Here is a 17,273-nt window from a genome sequence, read left to right as displayed (position 1 = left end):
GGGGAAAATCCAACCCCTTGTCCCTCTATCCAAATCTCATCCACAGTTTTAGGAAAGTTCCTAGATGACAACAGCCTAGATTAGGACCGCAATTGCATACACATTACCCATTTGCAAAGATATATTCCATTTGGAAAACGAATGTGAAAGCGAGGTCTCATTCCCATACATCACCTGGCTGGATCTATTTCTTTTCCTTAATAGCTGTAGATGACTATGCATTAGTGACATTTTAAAACAACAGTTTTGCTTTAAATACTTATATTTTATTCCAGATCCTTCCCCCACCCCCCAGCCCGCCCCTCAACCAGGAACAGTACACTGGGACTCCATTCCTGGCTGCTTTTCTGCTGCACATTCTTCTGTGCACTCAAAACTATCAAAATATAATACCAATTTAAACTACAACCATCATTTATATTAGTGGTGCGGGATGGGGAATGGGGAGGGGTAGAAATGTACTGGTAAATTAATCTTTGTGTGGGGAAAGAGTTCCTTAAAATAGGTTTTCAGCATGCATAGTAATGAACTATTGCTATCTCTCCCAAACAGACATCTTTAAATAACTATGTCCAAAGTTGTTTAAAATCCTTTCCCTCGAATTTCAGTCGCAGTAATGCAAAGCCAAGTGATTCCTCACTATATAACAAGCATCAACAAACTCCTCCCTCTTTTTCTTATCCCGTCTTAATATAGGGAACTCGTGAATCAGCGATGACTTTTACATGCTTTCCCTTTGACCTTCCAGAAGATAATCATAATAGCACCAGGCTGCCAGGGAAAAAAAATCAATCCATTTTCATAAAGGCGGCAGCCTTCAGATTAATCTCTTCTTATTAATTCGGGCAAGTGGAAAAAAGACAAGCAGACGGACAAAACGGCTCTCCCTCCCTCTCTCTCTCCCCGTCCCCAGAACTGCATCCTTGGGAAAAAAAATCATTTCCAACACACAATAAACAAACAAAATTTCCAGTCATTCCAAAGCTGTAAATTTGCAGCTTTGGTCAAAATTAATTTAAAACGGATGCGACGGTGAAGTTGGGATTGTCAAGATTACTGTGAATCCTGTTGTTATAATTGCCTATTCCCTTCATCTATCACTCTGTCACTCAAGAGTGCCACAGCTGCATTAACGACTGCAATCATAATCTAATTCTCAGATCAAATTCCCATCTTCAATATATCCTTTAATAAAGCGTCCATTCCCCCATCTTTTATCCTTAATTATTGCATCCTGTTCCTGTCTCCCTTGACAACCAAATTAAAAGGTACACACCGCAGCTATATCATAATGATAATAATTTTTTTCACACACACACACACAAAAAAAAGCCATGGTTCGCAACTAGCAGACTTGCCAATCTGTGCTAACCTTGTGAAGGTTGGCTGGATAGCTTCAGGTAACTCGGTTCCTTTTCCCTTCTGATAGCACAGCCATGGGAAGATAAGAAATACGATTTTTAAAACATCTATTGATTGTTCTTTTTCTCATCCCCTCTTTCTCCCACCAGCTAATACTGAAAATTAACTGGCTTGGTAAGAAGAGAAAAAATCTACAAGAGAGACAAATAGATCACGGGAGATACTCTCCAAACCAGAGTTTGTTCCATGAGTGGATTGTTGTACTGAGGCTGGTGGCTGCTGGATTGATTGATTTCCCATGCTGGCATAGAAGAGCAAAGAATGAACTTCAAACTTCAATCTAATGCCCTTCATATGCCCAACTCCATAACTAATATTCTACTTTTAAATTAGGAATGGTTTCTAACTTCTTACCCTCTCTAACTTCTCACCCCCAGAGAGCCAGTTGGGTGTAGCGGTTAATTGCATGGACTCTTATCTGGGAGAACCGGGTTTGATTCCCCACTCCTCCACTTGCAGCTTCTGGAATGGCCTTGGGTTAGCCATAGCTCTTATAGAAGTTGTCCTTGAAAGGTCAGCTTCTGTGAAAGCTCTCTCAGCCCTACCCACCTCACAGGGCGTCTGTTGTGGAGGAGGAAGATAAAGGAGATTGTAAGCTGCTCTGAGTCTCTGATTCAGGGAGAAGGGTGGGGTATAAATCTGCAACTCTTCTTCTTCTTTAGTCAAACACAACATCCCCATTTTAATGGTGTTTCTCTCCTGAGGTACCAACAGCCAGTCAAGCCAAATGTAACTTTCAATGTCAACCTTTTAGGAATGTGTTGCTCACTCCCATTTTTAGGAGATGCCAGAGCTTCTGCTCACCTTTCCATCCAAGAACCTGAAGGGGTGTGTATGTGTGTGTGTGTGTATGTGTAGCATTCTGTCAAGTTGCAACCAAGAAAGGCGACCTAGTGAGGGGCTTTCAAGACAAATGAGAAGGAGAGAAGGTTTGTCATTGCCAGGGGTGGAATTCTATCAGGAGCTCCTTTGCGTATTAGGTCACACACTCCTGATGTAGCCAATCCTCCAAGAGCTTACAAAAAAGGAAAAAGGAGCCTTGTAAACTCTTGGAGGATTGGCTACATCAGGGGTGTGTGAGCAAAGGAACTCCTGCTAGAATTCCACCCCTGGTCATTGCCTTCTTCTGTAAAGTCTTCCCTGGTGGCCTCCCATCCAAGTACCAACCCTGCTTAGCTTCTGAGACCAAGCAAACTCAGGCTACACCATGCCATGGGCAGGGCTAGAGTGGCTGTTTTTTTTTTGGGGGGGGGGGGGAATGACACCGACATTGCAATGGACTGAGTACTACCTGACCACTCACCTCTCCTCAAATCTCAAGCTAATTGGACTGAGTGGTCAAATTCTATGGGCCCTTGAATAAGCTGCCCCCAGCCATACTTCCTGTTCACAGTTCTTGCAAAGAATAAAAGGAAAGAGGGAAAGAGACCAATCATAAAAATTTCTTCAAGTATTTTAGTAGCAGGAAATCATCCAGGGAGACAGTGGGACCCTCAAATGACAAAGGGATAAAAGAATTTCTAAAGAATGATAGGGAAATAACAGGGAAACCAGATGCTATTTTTGCCTTTGTCTTCACTGTCGAAGATGACAGGTGCTTGCCCACTTCAGAACAGCTGATTTTGATAGGGGTATTAAAAGATCTGAGCTGGATTGCGGTGATGAGAGAGGAGGTCCTACAACTGACAGATCACCAGGCCCAGATGACATACATCATAGGCTTGCCAGTCCCCACGTCCCCCAAAGTCCCCAGATATTTCCTGAGTCAGACTTGGCAAGCCTATATGTTGTATATGTGATCTGAAATGTGTATGATGTATGGTGTTCTTGCCTGGCTCATTGGAGCCTCTTGGATTGAGCTTGGGGACTCAGGAACAATGGCAGTAGGATCCAAAGCCCTGCTGTCCTGCTCCAATCATGGGCCCCCTGCTGGTTTGAACGGTCCAATAGCATGCTAGCACGGGAACTTGGAATGTATATATAGTTGGCCCTGTTGGCCCAGTCAGTAGCCTTAGAGCGCAGCCCTATATTATGCTGTGATAATAAAAAGAGCTATGATCACTACCCCCTCGCCTCTTCATTGCGTGGAACCCACTATATTATACTGTACATTCAAAAATTTCAAGATGGCACTAAGTACAACAGATCCCAAGCCACCAACTCTGCTTTGCCTGACTTCTGGTCCCTTGACCTTGGACTAAATGACTCTGCCTTACCTGATTCTAGACTCCTGACCTTGGATTGAATGACACTACCTTGCCTGACTTCTGGCACCTGATATTCAGAGCTGCAAGCCAGGACACACAGCTTCTCTTATGTTCTCTTATTCTTCAGGGGAACTGATCTCTGCTGTTTGTGGATCAGTTGTAACCCCAGGAGGGCCAGTTTGGTGTAATGGTTAAGTATGCGAACTCTTATCTGGGAGAACCGGATTTGATTACCCACTCCTCCACTTGCTTCTGCTGGAATGACCTTGAGTTAGCCATAGCTATTGCAGGAGTTGTCCTTGAAAGGGCAGCTGCTGTGAGAGCCCTCTCAGCCCCACTCACCTCACAGGGTGTCTGTTGTGTGGGGAGAAGATATAGGGGATTGTGTAAGCCGCTCTGATTCAGAGAGAAGGGTGGGGTATAAATCTGCAGTCTTCTTCTTCCTCTTCTTCTCTTAACACCAGCATCTTGAACTGGTCTCACAACAGACTTGACTACAGTGGGTTGGATCCAACCAGCTTTTCCAGTGGTGAAAAAATTCCTTTTCACCACCAAAATGTCTATGCTGAGGATCATGGGATCTGCATGGACAAAAGTCATGTATGATGAGGCTTGTAAGGAGGGAAACTGGATGAGACTGAATGAAAAAAGTGTGTGTGTGGAGGGGGGAGATTGCTGGATCTAACATAGTATGTTCATTATTGATTTATTACAAGGTTTTTGTTCCATACTCAAGGAACTTTGCAGCAAATATTGGTGGCATATGCCAAAAATATTAGTGAAATACATCATTAGAATAGGCCAGGGCTAAAGCAGCAGCTGCAAGATCCCAAAATAAAAATGAATATGCATTTGGATCAGGGGTGGAATTCTAGCAGGAGCTCCTTTGCATATTAGGCCACACACCCCTGATGTAGCCAATCCTCCAAGAGCTTACAAAAAGGAACCTTGTAAGCTCTTGGAGGATCGGTTACATCAGAGGTGTGTGGCCTAATATGCAAAGGAGCTCCTGCTAGAATTCCACCCCTGATTTGGATGACTCTCACCTTTCCACCCTAAAATTAGCAAGGTCGTCCTGCCTTCCTTTAATTGACTTGTTAGTTTTCTCATCTCTTGCCATTAAGGAATTCCCCATCTACCAGCATCATTAAGACAAAAGTGTCTTTTGCACTTGAGTAAAGAAGGGAACTCTGGGTTGCCAGCTCTGGATTGCCAACTCTGGGTTAGGGAATTCCTGGAGATTTGGGGGTACAGCCTGAGGAGAGCAGAGTTTTGGATCAGGAGGGACCACAGCAGGGTATAATGCCATAGAATCTACTCTATGGAGCTGCCATTTTCTCCAGGGAACTGATCTCTGTTGTCTGTGGATCAGTTGTAACCCCAGGAGATCTCCAGGCCTCTCTTGGAGGTTGTCCTCAGTTCAAGGGAGTAGAAGGATGGTCACATCTGATATTGGCTCTTAATGGAGGGTCTGTGGCCCTGCCACCCTTTTTGCTTGCTGTGGGATATTTGGAGCAGAGCCAGGGGGCTTCCATTTGATTGGTGCCCAGCCACAAGAGAGGGATGATCAAAGTTGGCTTGGCTTCTCCACAAAAACATGGATGGAATATGCTAGGAAACCAGGCTCTGCTAAAACAACAGCTGCAAGAACCTATGTGAAGGACCAAAGAAAAATAAATGAGGGACTGTGGCTCACTGACAGAGCATCTGTGAGGCATGCAGAGGGTCCTGGGTTCAATCCCAGCTATTTCCACTTAAAAGGATCAGGTTGGAGGTGATGTGAAAGACCTCAGCCTGAGACCCTGAAGAGCAGCTGCTGGTGGTCTGAGTAGACAATATTGAATTTGATGGACCAAGGGCTTGATTCAGTATAAGGCAAGGCAGCTTCATGTGTTCATATCCTCAAATGTGTCATTCAGATCTCCCTCACCTATCCCACCCCCCAAAGCTGGAAAGTCCTTCTGCCTTTTTTATTGACCCATTTGTTATCTGTGCCTGGTGAATCCAGATCCTCAGGCACTTATGATATTGATTAGCTTACTGAATAGCTTGCACTGCAGAGACCAAGGGGTTCTTAAACAAAATAATATGCAATGCAATTCTATCAGTCTTCAGTCCCTGTTTCCCGAAACCTCTTACTTTTTTTCAGTTAAAAGCATTCATATCCATTTTCAACAGACTCGTTATTTTCCTATGCACATCTAATGGGAGCCATTATTGTGCTTTTCCTGTACTTCTTATAAACCTTCCCAATCGCATCATGTAGTCAGACGTGAGTGGCTTGGTGACATCATCACAAAGTCATTTCAGAATAAAGGCAAGATGCATTCTGTACCTACTATCTCAAGTAAAGATCTCAGGTAGCAGGTATTGAATACATGAAACTGTCTTAAACTGAATCAGACTATTAGTCCATCAAGGTGAGTATTGTCTACTCTGACTGGCATAGGCTCTTCAGTGTCTCAGAGGCAGAGGTCTTTCACTTCACCTACGAATTAACAGGACTGGGGATAAAACCCGAGACCTTCTGCATGTTAAAGCAGATGCTCTACCACTGAGCTACAATCACTCCCTTAAGGATAAAGGCCTTTCCTACCTGAGACTCTGAAGAGACACTACAATTCACAGACAAGGCTAGAAATCACCTTCATATGCTCATATACAACAGGCACAAAAACACCTGCAACTCTCCCGCTTGCATTGGCACCAGGGAGGAAGCACAGAGGTTTCAGCATCCTGTGTGTAGCTCCCCTTCTTAGGCTATTTGTGGATGAAAGGAGCCATTGGTCTAGACAAGGATTCATATCATCTGACATCATGACTGCTAGTGAAAGTGTATTTCATCTTTCACTCTTGTACTGCTCTTTGTAACAGTCTATCAAGGGCTACTAGCCAGAAGACTATCAATGGTTTGGCTACTAGCCATGGTGACAGGGGAACTTCTATTATTATTTATTATTTATTTATTACATTTGATTTATATCCCGCCCTCTCCGCAAGCAGACTCAGGGCGGCTCACAGTATCTACACAATTAAACCAGTACAATATATAAAACCATAATTTAACATTTTCAGTTTAAAAAACATATTACAATTAAAATTATTAAAACCATTTTAAAGTGCTGAATCCCTACATTATAGCGGCATTAGAATTCCAAACAGTGATCACCGGCGTTCTGTGTGATGTCCGGTGGCAGCCATCTTCGTCAAGCATCGAAGGCCTGCTTGAACAACTCGGTCTTACAGGCCCTGCGGAACGCAGACAGATCCCGCAGGGCCCGTATGGCTTCTGGAAGTGCATTCCAGAGCTCTGGTGCTGCCACCGAAAAAGCCCTAGATCTTGTCACGCATAGCCTGGCTTCTTTTGGTCCGGGGACCGAGAGTAGGTTTTTTGCCCCTGAACGCAGTGCTCTCTGGGGGATATGCGGAGAAAGGCGGTCCCTTAGATATGCAGGTCCCTGACCATAAAAAGCTTTAAAGGTCAATACCAACACCTTGAAGCGAACTCGGAACACAACAGGTAGCCAGTGCAGCTCTTTCAGCACTGGCTGAATGTGCTCCCATCGTGGCAGCCTCATCAGCAGCCGTGCCGCAGCATTCTGCACTAGCTGTAGTCTCCGGGTTTGCGTCAAGGGTAGCCCCATGTAGAGAGCATTACAGTAATCTATTCTTGAGGTGACTGTAGCATGGATTACCATCGCTAAATCGTTGTGCTCCAGAAAAGGAGCCAGCTGCCGTGCCCGCCGAAGATGAAAAAAGGCAGATCTAACAGTGGCTGCTACCTGGGCCTCCATTGTAAGGGAGGACTCAAGGAGCACGCCTAAACTCCTGGCCTTAGGGACCGGTGTTAATGGCACCCCGTCAAGAGTCGGCAGATGGATCTCTCCCCTTGGACCACCCCGACTCAGGTAGAGAACCTCCGTCTTTGTCGGATTCAGTTTCAGTCGACTCAGCCTGAGCCAAGATGCCACGGCTTGTAGAGCCAGGTCTAGATTTTCCGGGGTACAGTCGGACTGGCCACCCATCAATAGATAAAGCTGGGTGTCATCCGCATATTGATGACAACCCAGTCCATACCTCCTGACAATCTGGGCAAGGGGGCGCATATAGATATTAAATAGCATCGGGGATAGAATCGCTCCCTGTGGCACCCCACAACTAAGAGAGTGCCTCTGGGATACTTCCTCCCCGATCACCACCCTTTGTCCCCGATCTTGGAGAAAAGAGGTCAGCCACTGTAAGGCAGATCCCTGAATCCCCGCATCGGCACTAAGCCTCTGAATCTGAGAGCCAGGAGGCAGCATCAGAGGAAGGCCTTGGCCCCTATGCCCTGCCATTGACCATCTAGATCACAGCAGTTGCTCGATCTGCCTGTCACCACCTTCAGCAGGCCAGGCAACTGGCGCCCTGCCTATCTCCCCAGGATTTAGCTACTGTGATCCGTGCAATGGTCACTTCCAGGTTGGATTACTGTAACTCGCTCTACGCAGGCTTACCCTTGTGACTGATCCAGAAACTCCAGCTAGTGCAGAATGTGGCAGCACGGCTGTTAACTGCATTGCCTTTATGGGCAAGCATTCAGCCCGTGCTGGGCCAGCTGCCCTGGCTACCTATTGAGTACCGGATCCGCTTCAAGGTTTGATACTGATATTTAAAGCCTTACGCGATCTGGGACAAACATACTTGAGGGACCACCTTTCCCCATATACGCCCCAGAGTTCATTGCAATCGGCTACACAACACCCCCTGACTACCCCTGGCCCTAAGGACATCTGACTTGCCTCAACTAGGGGCAGGGCCTTTTCAGCCCTGGCCCCTGCCTGGTAGAATCAGCTGCCTGTGGAGATCCGGGCCCTACCTAAACTACTGCCATTTCGTAGGGTCTGCAAGACGGAGCTGTTCCGCCGGGCCTATGGTAGAGGCAGTAGATGTCCTATTATTCCATCATTTGGCCTCCCTTGTGGTGACATCATGCTTTATTACAGTGCTGTCTTATTGTTATTACCATCGTTCAAGGTGGGCCTACAACTGGTTACTGATATGCTGTGCCCTGTCCACTGGTGGTGTGCTTTATTTATTGTTTTTACTGTTTAATTTTAATACGGTGTTTTAATTTTGCTATGTAGGTTTTTTATTGTTATTATATGTTGTGATCCGCTTTGAGCCCGTTTACAGGAAACGGCGGAATATAAGCTTACAAAATAAATAAAATCTAGAGGAATTGGTTGGCCACTGTGTGAGATAGGGTGCTGGACTAGATGGACACTCACTGGTCTGATCCAGGAGGGCTCTTGTGATGTTCTTATGAGGGGAAGGCCTTGGCCTCTCTGCCCTGCCATTGACCATCCAGAGGAACTGGTTGGCCACTGTGTGAGACAGGATGCTGGACTAGATGCATCACTGGTCTGACCCAGAGGGGCTTTTCTTATGTTCTCTTTCATATAGTAAACATCCAATAGATTGCTTTCTTTCTCAGTGAACAAAAGTGTTTTAAAATGTGTGGCTCAATGACTGGAACTAACATTCTGAAGGTTAAATCACTTCTCTGTGTCTCTTAAGCTCAGTGCAAGGAATGGCTTCGATTAGCCATGTCTTCCACATTACCAGTGATGGTTTGCGTAGAATACAGCATCTCTGAATGAAAACGGACATTCAGGATTGCCTCAGTTCTAGTTTGCAATAATTGTAGATTGCAATAGTTACTGAGCATCAGGCAATACGGTTCCTTTCTCCAACGATACAGAGAAATTTCTATTACCTGAACAGCTTGAGGACCATCCAAAATGATGAACCAATGAGAGATGCACATGAAGAGGCATCCTGTTTACATAGAAACTGATTAACATGAATTGATATGCCAGTGAGCATGAGATGGTTTATTTCAGAATGATTAATTTGAAAGCCAGCATGATGTAGCAGTCTGAGTGTTGAATTCATTCTTGGGAGACCCAAGTTCAAATCCCTATTCAGCCATGAAGATGACCTTATGCCAGTTGTATGCTTTCAGCTAGACCTACCTCACAAGTTTGCTGCTGAGGTAAAATGCGGGGGGGGGGGGAGCTATGTACATATCATTTTAGATTAATGGTTTTCACTGTATTGTTTTTCACCCTTGTGTTTGAAATAAAATTCCTTGTAAATGAACCTAGAAGAAGACCACAGAGATTATCTCTGAATCAGAGTGGTTTACAATCTCTTTTATCCTCTTCCCCCACAACAGACACCCTGTGAGGTAGGGGGGGCTGAGAGAGCTCTCTGAGAAGCTGCCCTTTCAAGGACAACTCTTGCAAGAGCTATGGCTGACCCAAAGCCATTCCAGCAACTGCAAGTGGATGAGTGGGGAATCAAATCCAGTTCTCCCCAATAAAAGTCTGCACACTTAACCACTACACAAAACTAGCATACCTCCTCTCTCACACATATCTTGACTCTACTGTGAGGGAATATCAGCTAGCTGATTAGATCAGGGGTGGTCAGTGGTAGCTCTCCAGATGTTTTTTGCCTACAACTCCATCAGCCCCAGCCATTGGCCATGCTGGCTGGGGCTGATGGGAGTTGTAGGCAAAAAACATCTAGAGAGCTACCATTGACCACCCCTGGATTAGATGATTACTACAATCTTCCTCTAAAGAGATTGTTGTCTTTCTGGGTTTTTCCAGCTTACTTTCACAATACCCCTATCAATCTAGATCAGGCTGAAAGACTATGGCTGTGGTCATAAATGCTAAATAATACACTTTCAATTCAATTTCAATGCACTTTTCAACAGGATTTTACTGTGTGAACTAGCAAAATCCAGTTGGAAAGTACATTGAAAGTGGATTGAAAGTGCCTTATTTAGTGTGTGATCACTGCCTATGATTGACTCAGTCCCACAATGAGCTCCATGACCTTAAGTGGGATCCTAAAACCAGGTCTCTGCAACCAGAGTCCAATGCTTTACCTGTTACATGAAGCTTCTTGTCTAGGAGTGAAATCACACAGATTTGTAGGTCAAATGCTGCAGATATCCAGAGTTTCCCTCTCTGTTCTCTGAGATGTTCTGGATCTAGGGGAAGGAGGCGCTGAATCCCTCCAGTGTACAACATCCACTATGAGTTAACTATTGACTTCACCCAGTTAACTCACATGTGGGCAGTTTTCTAAGTAAAAATGGGTGCACCCATCATTATCATCCAGTTAGAAGACTCATTTGTGCCACTGAATCTGGGCAATGAAAGAAGCATCCAGTCTTGAGCAGAGTTACCCATGAACAGATTCTAGGATTGGGCCATCCTGTTTTCACTGTGGAGAGATGTCAGCAGGTAACAATCCTGTTCTTCGCTGCTGGACACCCTTTCCCCCAATTTTCCTTCCACAAGATTTCTTTAAATGTATTACTTTAGAGTAGAGGTGTCAAACATGTGGCCCAGGGACCAAGTCAGCTGCCCCAGAGGGCTCCTTCCAGGCCCCTGAGCAACTGGTTGTCATCTGCTTTCTTCTCCCTCTCTCTTGCTTTTCCCTGCACCACAGCTTGCTTTGCCAGGCTTGCTCAATTGTACAGGAGCTACAGAGCAAAACCTCTATTTTCTCCATCGGCTGAGGCTCATCCCTTGGAGAGAAAGGGGGAAGGGATAGCTTGCTTTGCCAGGCTCTCTCAGTTGCACAGCAGAGCTACTGAGCCAAGCCTCTATTCCTTCTATTGGCTGAGGTTCCTCCCCCTCCTGATCCCCTAGGGAAGAGCCTTAGCTTCCTTTGCCCAGTTCCCTGAATTGCACAGGAGAGATACAAAGACCAACAAGTCCTAATGGAATAATCATGTTTTCATTTTTAAAAATCTTCAATTATGTTTATCTGTGTTTATATCTCTGCTACCTGGCATTACATTTTATGACACACACGATCTAGCCTGACAAGGTCTCACTTATATCAGATCTGGCCCTCATAACAAATGAGATTGACTCCCCTGCTTTAGAGTGTATGTGGTTGAACAGGCCTGCTTTAAGTTGCAGACCCTGCTCTGCCCACCCTTCCTTGGCATTACCAACTCCTGGAGGGGTTTACTGCTTCCTTCCACTGTCAGCACCTGTTCATTTTAAGGCTTCCCAACTGGGATGAACAGGAATCAATTACAACTTTGGGGCTTCCCTGGAGAAATAGCTATGTGTACACAAACTGCTTTCCTCCCAGATCAGGGGACCCTCTTGCAGGAGCTGTGGGGGTTCTGAGTGGTACAGAAACTGAGGGTCAACCTCCAAAAGAAAAAAGAAAAGATTTATTGAAAAGAAAAGAAAACATTCACATGCATCGTTAAGCATAGCAGTAGATCAGCAAATGGATTTCAAAGGAAAATTAAACACAATCGCCTATCCCTGTTCTGGACATACCCTAACTGATGTTAAAATAGGGCAGGCACTAAAGAGCTTTAAAAGTTCCAAGGTTCCTTTCTATGTCCCATTACCTGACAGGCTACATGGTCAGAAAAGATGCTTCCCTGCTTGTGGACCAGAGCACAGCATCCTTTTCCTTAGCCAAGCATCCCAAGAAAGAGAGCACCTTCCCCCTTGCAAGGAAGTTTTCTTAACCCCTGGCACCACCCACTTTACATCACTCCCTCCACCCCCTTGACCCTGCCTGCCCAGGTTGCAGGTGGATCCTAGAAGCACTTCTCAAAGGTATTATGGGAAATATCCAGGAATCACCAGGAGACTTCCTAGTACAAAATTCCTTTGTTTGTTTTCCTATCTGGACTATTGGCATATGTATAGCTGTAATCTAGTAGACAATTGCAGTAGCTCCTTGCCATTTCCAGAGAGGAAAAAAATAACCACACTTTTAAAACTCAGAATAGAGTTGTTTCTCAACAGCCTACCTTTCTACTAAATCACCATGCCCAGGATTTTTTTGAGCAGGAACTCACAGGAATGCAGTTCCAGCTGGCTTGGTGTTGGGGTGTGTGGCCTAATATGTAAATGAGTTCCTGCTGGGCTTTTTCTACAAAAAAGCACTGCGCAAAACAATGGTGATGTCAGGGGGTGTGGCCTAATATGCAAATGAGTCCCATTTGGGCTTTTTCTACCAAAAAAGCCCTGACCATAACCAATTTTGTCTGGTTTGACTTTCTACATAAGAACATAAGAGAAGCCATGTTGGATCAGGCCAATGGCCCATCCAGTCCAACACTGTGTCACACAGTGGCCAAAAAACCCCCAAAACCAAGTGCCATCAGGAGGTTCACAAGTGGGTCTAGAAGCCCTTCCACTTTGCCCCCCCCCCCACCCAAGCACCAAGAATACAGAGCATCATTGCCCCAGACAGTTCCAATACTATACTATGGCTAATAGCCACTGATGGACCTCTCCTCCATATTTTTATCCAATTCCCTCTTGAAGCTGTCTGTGCATGTAGCCACCACCACCTCCTGCGGCAGTGAATTCCACATGTTAATCACATGTTAATCTACCATGGTTGATGGAAACAGTATCTGTCATGGCTTCCTGAATTGAATTGGAGATCCAAGATTCCTATCAGCCTCTGCAAGCCAGTAAATGTGGGACATATGAAACAGATGAAGCTACCTTTATACTGACTCAGACCCTTGGTCCATCAAAGTCAATATCATCTACTCAGACTGGCAGCAGCTTTCCGGGTTCTCAGGCTGAGGTCTTTCACCTCAGCTACCACCTGATCCCTTTAACTGGTGATAGTGGGGATCGAACCTGGGACCTTCTGCATGCCAAGCAGATGCTCTACCACTTAGCCATGGCCCCTCCCCAGTGAGAAAGAACATCCATCCACCTTTGCAATGCTGCTGCTGTGCAGAGGCAAATACACCAGAAATACACATATCTTAAATTGCAAACAAAGCATTGATGCAAGAGAGAAAATCAGCTTTGTGAGCAGGATAAGTCCCTTTTCTGAACATGCTATTTGCAAGTATCACAATGTCACCAAGCTCTATCTATTTCTTGACTTTGATGACCTCATAAAAATAACAGATATTATCTGTGCAGCTATATTCTGGATTGTAGTTCTTGGTCACCCTAAAAGGTGACCAGAATTTTGGGAGCTGGTTTGTATAGGTATAGCTCAATGGTGAAGAAGAGGCTCATAAGCTCCAAAGAGTAGAACTTGAAAGAGCTCCACCTGGCGATAATTTTCCTGACTAAATTCCCTCCAGCTCTCTGTCTGCATTATATATTAGTGGTTGAACCGAGTGAGCAACTCTCATTTTGTTCCCATTGTACAACAGTGGAATAATCCTTAACACTTGTGTGCTCGTTCCAGTTAGGTCCTCCTCACTGTATTAAGCAAGCAGAAATCATGTCACAAGGTAGTTTCCCTCTTTCCTTTCTTGGCAGCCATTGGGTCTCTACATATGCAGCAGGCAGCCCCGTTATTGCTTCCAAGGGGAGGGAACATCACATCTTTTTTGACATTGCAAGATATGACCCGCTGCTTTAATTAGCTTTTTTTTTTTTTACAGACCGCAATCTGAAATGACAGCAGATCTTCCGCATGTCCCTGCAATCTCTCCTTCAGTGGCAAATGCAATTCAGAATCCACTGCAGAGCTCTTTAAGTTTGGAATTAACTATCCGGCATTACCATAAATGGCGCCTGCATAATTTTACAGATATTTGTAAACTTTAATATATTCGCTTTAACTTGGCTTTCAGATGGAAAGCATGAAAAATCAATTCCCCAAGCTGTGCAAATATCATTGAAAGGGAAAGCATAATTTGTGTTTGATCCTGCTGAGATATAGCCAGAAACTTAAAGGGGCGGTGGGGAGAGAGCAAGAGAAATCGTAATTCACAGGATTTTAAGCAACTTGTGAAATATTCTACTTTTTTTACATCATTAACATGATTGCAGAAGGACTCTGAAAAACTCTCACTCTGACAAAGATGCAAATGAACTATTTTCACTCCAGGATCTAGTCTAGGTGAAGAACCTATGAGAAAAATCATATTATCATTCCTGACTCATAGAAAAGTAAGTCTCATACTCAGGGCTTTTTTTGTAGCAGGCGCTCCTTTGCATATTAGGCCACACCCCTCTGATGTAGCCAATCCTCCAAGAGCTTACAGTAGACCCTGTACTAGGAGTCTTGGAAGCTCTTAGAGGATTGGCTACATCAGGGGTGTGTGGCCTAATATGCAAAGGTGTTCCTGCTACAAAAAAAGCCCTGCTCATACCTTTCTTGCATCAAAACATTTGACCCTTTATTCGGCTACTTGCTGTGGACACTATAGAGTACCTTATAAACCTCAGCCCACAAATGACCATGGACTTCCTTTTGAGGATCTGCAAGCACCCAATACAATCACCCGCTTGAAGGAAGGGAAACTGGATGTCTTCCCTCCAGAAAGAGCGTCAGCATTTTCATTTGTGGTCTGCGCATTCAGAAATGACCATGTTAGTTTCAGATTGGTAGCTATGTTGGTCTGCAGTAGAAGAACAAGATTTGAGAGCAGCAGCACCTTGAAGATCTAGAAGAAGAGTAGGCTTTTATAGCTCATTTCTCTCTACCTGAAGAAGTCTCAGAGCGGTTTACAATCACCTTCCCTTCTTCTCCCCACAATAGGCCCCCTGTGAGGTAGGTGGAAGAGTTCACTGTTTTTAACCACTGCAGCACACTAAAAGATTTGCAGTGTATAAACTTCCAAGAGTCAAAGCTCCTTACATCAGCTACCAGTAGGAATGCCCCAGGCAGGGTTTTGTTTTGTTTTTTGTAACAAGAACTCCTTTGCATCTTAGGCCACCCACCCCTGATGTAGCCAATCCTCCTAGATCTTACAGTAAGCCCTGTAAGAAGAGCCCTGTAAGCTCTTGCAGGACTGGCAACATCAAGGGTGTGTGGCCTAATATGCAAAGGAGTTCCTGCTACAAAAAAGCCCTGCCCCCTAAGCATATCCCCCCCTAACCTAATCATTCTGGTTGCACTTTGCATTGTCCATTTGCATCCTGACTCCCTCCTTTGCAACATTGTTCTGTGAACATTCAAGGTCATATGTACAAACTGTACACGTCTATTTTGACACATTATCACATTTGGGAACCATTTTGAGAGACAGTTGGCTTAGTAGATTTTTATACCATCTCTTTTGAGACCTCCTTGTGGCCATACCTAAGACTCAAACATACAGCCATTAAAAATAATGGTAGCTCCAAACCTATTTAGGAATGAGACGTTGTAAGATAGGATCCTAGATTTGTCAGACTGCAACCACACACACCAAATGATGCACTCTCATTCCATTTTCAATGCTCTTTCCAAATGGATTTTGCCATTTCACACAGTACAATCCAGTTGGAAGTGGACTGAAAGTGCATTATTTAAATAGCGTGTGTGATCGCAGTTTTAGATTTCAAAAGTCTGAGACTCCAAAGGCAGGCACATTTGTGAAGACAATTGGGACAACTGGACCTGGGGCAAAATCTGGTAGTTTGAGGGTAGGCCAGTAAAAATTTAGCTAGTTAGGGCCATAGCTAGGGTAGAACCAATTAGGGATAGGGTCAGAGCCAAACCTGGCTTTTTATAGGTGAAGCTGATATAACGGGTGGAGCCTAAAAAGAATATGGAATATTATTTTTCCCCATCCCTATGACAGGTTGCTTGAGAGAGCACAGATTTAGTGGTGTGTCTCTCAATGTTTAGTGCCATCAGGTCACTTTTGTTTTATGGCAACCCTATGAGTTAATGACTTACAAAATGTCCTCTCCTTAAGAGTCTTGCTCAGGACTTGCAAACTGAAGTTCATGGCTTCCTTGATTGAGTCAATCCATCTCATGTTGGGTCTTCCTCTTTCCCTATTGCTTTCCGCTCTTCCCAGAGAGTTTCCAGAGAGCCAGTTTGGTGTAGTGGTTAAGTGTGCGGACTCTTATCTGGGAGAACCGGGTTTGATTCCCCACTCCTCCGCTTGCACTTGCTGGAATGGCCTTGGGTTAGCCATAGCTCTCGTGGGAGATGTCCTTGAAAGGACAGCTGCTGCGAGAGCTCTCTCAGCTTCACCCATCTCACAGGGTGACTGTTGTGGGGGAGGAAGATAGTAAGCCACTCTGAGACTCTGAAATTCGGAGTGCAGGGCGGGATATAAATTCAGTTGTCCTTTCCAGTAACTCCTGTCTTCTCCTAGTGTGGCCAAAGGACAACAGCCTCAGTTGAGAGTCATTTTAGCTTCTAGGGAGAGTGCAGGCTTTATTGGTGGGACTGGTATAATCCTGGCTGGCTGGTAGCCCTGCTGGTGCAAGATCAGCACAAACTGGAACTATCAGATCAACAGCCCTATAGGTTGGCACGGGCTCCTGCCTCTTTTCATCAGGCTCTCTCTCCCTCTCAAGTAATTAAGTATTCTGACAAAACGGACTGTTTCAGTTCTCATTTTATTCAATGCTGTAATTATTACTTTGCATTGAAAATTTGTCTTCTGACAGCAAGCAGCTCCCCCTACAAACAAATTATGCAAGAACAGATGAAAGGAACGTGTAATGGTTTTGATCTCATTAGGACATTTGCCATTAGTTGGGGGAGCAATTAAAAAAGTAATTGCATCACCCTGGATCCACTTCCCTTGCAGTCAGAAGGGGGTCATTCCCAACACCCATCAGGCTCCGGCTTTAGTGTTCTCATCAGTCATATTCCGCTGTGTGCCATGTGTTA

Source organism: Heteronotia binoei, chromosome 10, assembly GCF_032191835.1.
Source record: "Heteronotia binoei isolate CCM8104 ecotype False Entrance Well chromosome 10, APGP_CSIRO_Hbin_v1, whole genome shotgun sequence".
NCBI lineage: Eukaryota > Metazoa > Chordata > Lepidosauria > Squamata > Gekkonidae > Heteronotia > Heteronotia binoei.
The sequence above is the reverse complement of the archived record's forward strand: the minus strand, read 5'-3'. Positions refer to the sequence as shown.